Source organism: Nomascus leucogenys, chromosome 10, assembly GCF_006542625.1.
Source record: "Nomascus leucogenys isolate Asia chromosome 10, Asia_NLE_v1, whole genome shotgun sequence".
Taxonomy (NCBI): Eukaryota; Metazoa; Chordata; class Mammalia; order Primates; family Hylobatidae; genus Nomascus; species Nomascus leucogenys.
The window spans coordinates 5,490,745-5,495,619 of NC_044390.1; the positions used below are offsets into that span (position 1 = coordinate 5,490,745).

The following is a 4,875-nucleotide window of genomic DNA, read 5'->3' on the forward strand; positions in this document are numbered from 1 at the left end:
GGATACAATCTCCTGGTGTGCCATTTGTTAGGACCATTGGAAAAGCATAGTATTAGGGTGGGAGTGTCCTGATTTTCCAGGTACTATCTGTCATGGCTTCCCTTGGCTAGGAAAGGGAATTCCCTGACCCCTTGTGCTTCCTGGGTTAGACAATGCCCCGCCCTGCTTCTGCTCACACTCCATGGGCTGCACCCACTGACCGACAAGCCCCAGTGAGATGAACCCGGTACCTCAGCTGGAAATGCAGAAATCACCCGTCTTCTGCATCACTCACACTGGGAGCTGTAGACTGGAGCTGTTCCTATTTGGCCATCGTGGAATGAAGTTTTATTATTTATCCAAGATAAAGGCAAGAGAATTCAGGATATATGCAAGGGAATGGATTTTATCATTTGGCCATATAATACATTTATCATAATTTTATAATTTGACCATGTGTAATTTAACCTGATGTGTTAGTTTCCTAGGGCTTCTATAACAAAGTGCCATAAACTGGGTAGCTTAAAACAACAGAAATGGATTGCCTCAGTATTCTGGATGCTAGAGGTCTGAGATCAAGGTGTTGGCTGGGCTATGCTCTCTCTGAAGTTTCTAGCAGAAGATCATTTCTTAGCGCCTCTAGGTTCTGGTAGCCCCAGGCCTTCGTTAGTTTGTGGTAGCACAATTCTGATCTCCACCTCTATCTTCACATGACTCTCTCTCTCTCTCTGTGTGTGTGTGTGTGTGTATGTGTGCGCACATGCGTGCGTGTGTGTGTCTATCTGGGTCCAGATTTCCCTTTCATAGGGACATGAGTCATATTGGATTAGGGTCCCACCTAATGACGTCATCTTAACTTAGATTAACTCAAATTAAAGTTCTTGGTGCCCTTCTCCCATCTCCCATTTCCTTTCCCCGGCTGCAACCTGTTAGTCTTTTGGTCCTTACCTTTTTAGTAAGTGGCACTACCATCCACACAGCCAAAAGCTTGGCTCCTTTTGATTCTACCATTTCCCTCAACTCATCCTCATACATCTGCAATCCTTCAACTTGTCTTATCGCATGTCTCTACATGTATTTCCAATTTATCAATAGCTTTTCATTTTCACACTCCTGCTCAGTATGAACAACATAATTTCTCACCTTCAGTAGCTTCCTAACTTCCACGCTTACCTTGCTCCCATCAGCCTTTTTAAAGAGAAACCAAATTTCTACACATACCGGAAGATGGAGGTCCTCTTTCCTTGCTTAACACAGCCATGACTTGTGGTCCCAAGGAGCATCTGAAGTGGGTAGCAGCTCCAAAGCATTGGATGCTGGATAAATTGACCAGTGTGTTTTCTCCTCATCCATCCACTGGTCCCACAATTTGAGAGTGTGTCTCTCCCTCATCATCTTCCTAAGGAACAGACTTAAGTATGCCCTGACAGGAGATGAAGTAAAGAAGATTTGCATTCAGCAGTTCATTAAGATCGATGGCAAGGTCTGAACTGATATAACCTACCCTGCTGGATTCATGGATGTCATCAGCATTGACAAGATGGGAGAGAATTTCCATCTGATCTATGACACCAAGGGTCGCTTTGCTGTACATCATATTGCACCTGAGGAGGCCAAGTACAAGTTGTGCAAAGTGAGAAAAATCTTTGTGGGCACAAAAGGAATCCCTCATCTTGTGACTCATGATGCTCGTACCATCCACTATCCTGATCCCCTTATCAAGGTGAATGATATCATTAGATTGATTTGGAGACTGGAAAGATTACTGATTTCACCAAGTTTCACACTGGTAACCTGTGTATGGTGACTGGAAGTGCTAACCTGGGAAGAATTGGTGTGATCACCACAGAGAGAGGCACCCTGGATCTTTTGACGTGGTTCACGTGAAAGAGCCAGTGGCAACAGGTTTGCCACTCGTCTCTCAAACATTTTTGTTATCGGCAAAGGCAACAAACTGTGAATTTCTCTTTCCTGAAGAAAGGGTATCCACCTCACCATTGCTGAAGAGAGAGACAAACGACTGGCAGCCAAACAGAGCAGTGGGTGAAATGGTCCCTGGGTGACATGTTAGATCTTTGTATGTAATTAAAAATAATATGGCATGATTAAAAAAAAAAAGAAACCAGTATGATCTTCTTAAAATAGAATGAGATATGTGACTACTATACTTAAAACACTGGCAATGTTCAGTATGCTTAAAATAAAATTCCAAATCCCTAACATGGCACACAAGGCTCAGTGTGATCTGACACCTTCCTAATCTATGTTATGCTTATTTCTGCTCCAGCCTTAAGGAAATGCTCACATCATTCCTTCTGTCTGGTATGCTCTTCTCTCAACTCTTTACCTGTCTAAATACTTTTTAGTTTTCAGATCCTAGCTTAAATGTCATTTAAGAATTTAGTTTTTAATGTAATTTGCAGGTATACTTCTTAAAAACAATTAAAACAATTTAAACAATCAGATTTAACTTTGTGTTATTGGATTCGTTGATCAGTATCAGTTGTTTCATAACATGACTTATTTTTGAGTTGTCTTATTCTTCTCTCAGTTATCTATAATATTTTCAAGAAAAATTTTCAAGAAAGATATATGGATGGTATATTTTCTAAGTATGTTTATTTCTGAGGATGTACCCTCAATTAAAAAATGATAGTTTTGCTGGATTTTTAAATTTACAAGTTACAATATATTGTTCTTCCTCTCATAGAAGTACTGTTGATTGCCTACCCAGCAGCCATTTCTCCTTTTTTCTTATTAAGAAAACTCTGATTTTGTTTGGCCAGTCCACCCTTCTCTACCCAGACGTGTGCTTTAAATCAATTGCTTTCCCCTTAATAGTGATTGGCTTTGGAATGGGCATGTGACACAACTCTAGCCAGTGAGATCTTCTTTCTTATTCTGCTCGATATTGTCATGTCTGCTTGTAATGCCTGGAACTGTAGGACCGACTCATGAACAAGGGGATGAATAACTCAGAATAAGCTGATCTCCTGTGCCTGGCAAAGCAGAAAAATGAAAGAAATCTAGGTCTTTGAGCCACTAAATTAACCAATCTCAGAGCCAAATTAGAAATTATTATGTGAAATAATAAATCTGCCTTATTGTCTATACTTGTTATATTTGGTTTTCTATTTCTTAGGGCGAAGAATCTTCTGATGCACAACTTTTATATGTTTTATGTTTTATATTTTAAAAATATGTTTTGTTGCTTCTTGAATAAAATATGAGACCAGCATGGTTCTTGCTTCCTTACATGTGGTCTGTTTTTGTTGACTAATTGCTAGCAATATTTTAAAAACCAAAAGTTTTCTTCAATTATTTCTATAATTCTTTCTTCTTTTGCTGATCTTTCTTCTGTTGATATTGCTTTAAATTTAAACACTACTAAATAAATTATCAGGGCTGCCTAATAATCTCTCTATATTCACTCTTGCAGTCTTCAAGTCAGCTGCTTCATGTTTTCTCCTCTTGCTAGAAACCTCCAACAATCTTTCTCCTCTCATCTCATTCAAGCTGATGACTTTGCTTATTACTTCACTGTTGATATAGTTTGGATGTGTATCCCTGTCCAAATGTCATGCTGAGATGTAATCCTCAAAATTGGAGGCAGGGCCTGATGGGAGGTGATTGGAGTATGGAGATGGTTTTCTCATGAGTGGTTTAGTACCATCCACTTGGTGCTGTCCTTGCATTAGTGTGTGAGATCTGATTGTTTAAAAGTATTTGGCACACCACCTCACCCCTTGCTCCTGCTTTCACCATATGACATGCCTGCTCCCTGTTCACTTTCTGTCTTGATTGTAAGCTTCCTGAAGTCTCTTTAGAAGCAGATGTTGCTATGCTTCCTGTACAGCCTGCAGAACTGGGAACCAATTAAACCTCTTTCCTTTATAAATTACCCAATCTCGGGTATTTCTTTATAGCAATGCAAGAATAGCCTAATGCAACTGTGAAGATGAAAGTAAACAAAATAGAATTTCTACATCTTCCTATTCTGTGTCGGATATGAAGATGTGCCCACTCAGCACTCCCTTCAATAAAAGGCTAGTTGTCCATTTGCAAGAAGTGTGCTTAGCTGCTAGCTTCCAGCAATTAATCCCTTCAGGGTTCCCTTCTGCTTTCAAACTGATTCCATAGGCTTCTTTTGTGGCCTTCAGCCAACAACTGAGCGAGGCAATGTGCAAGGGTCTGTTCATTTCCATCCAAGGATACAAGGCGGGACTCCTCTAACAGGCAATCTTGACTTTGGAGCTGGGCGGGCAGAGACTGTTAGGACAGCATCAAAGAAGTCTACATTGTTGTCTGATGGCTCCAGCTGACTCATGCCTTTTCCATTTACAGGAGTCACTCCCCAGTAAACATTTTAGGCTCCTCACTCTGTCTTAGTGTCTGCCTTCCGGGAAACCTAACCTGCAACACCTCCTAAATCTATCGGTCTAACAGTATGGGGGCCTATATACACTGCCTTGCATGGGCGAGTTGTGTGGGCTGCATCTCACACCAGATATTCCACTTGTGATGCCTGTAAACCATTCAAGAATATTTCTCCTGAAATTGTTTCCTCTCTTCTACATCATCAATTTTTCTCTTTCTGTGGAATTATTTTTCCCAGCATACAACGTGTTATAAAATTTGTCATCCTAACAACAACAACAAAAATTTCCTTGAACTTACATTCCCCTTCAGCTTCAGCAATATTTTCCTACTCCTCTCTATACAATAACTCTTCAAAGTACTGTTTGTCTCTCTTTTATCCTTTCTCATTCTGTCTTGAACTAACTCCAAATAGGCTTTTGTCAATTAGGGACAAAATATGCTCTTGTCCAATCCCCACTTTGCTTCAGTTCTCAGTCCTTATCTTACCTGACTACTCAGCAGCATTTGCTGCAGTCA

The 4,875-nt window shown here is 40.3% G+C and overlaps 1 pseudogene; it reads left to right on the forward strand.

Moving 5' to 3' along the window:
• The first annotated feature begins 369 nt into the window (after positions 1-369).
• LOC115836912 lies at positions 370-3,472 on the forward strand (annotated as a pseudogene).
• Positions 3,473-4,875: the final 1,403 nt, after the last annotated feature.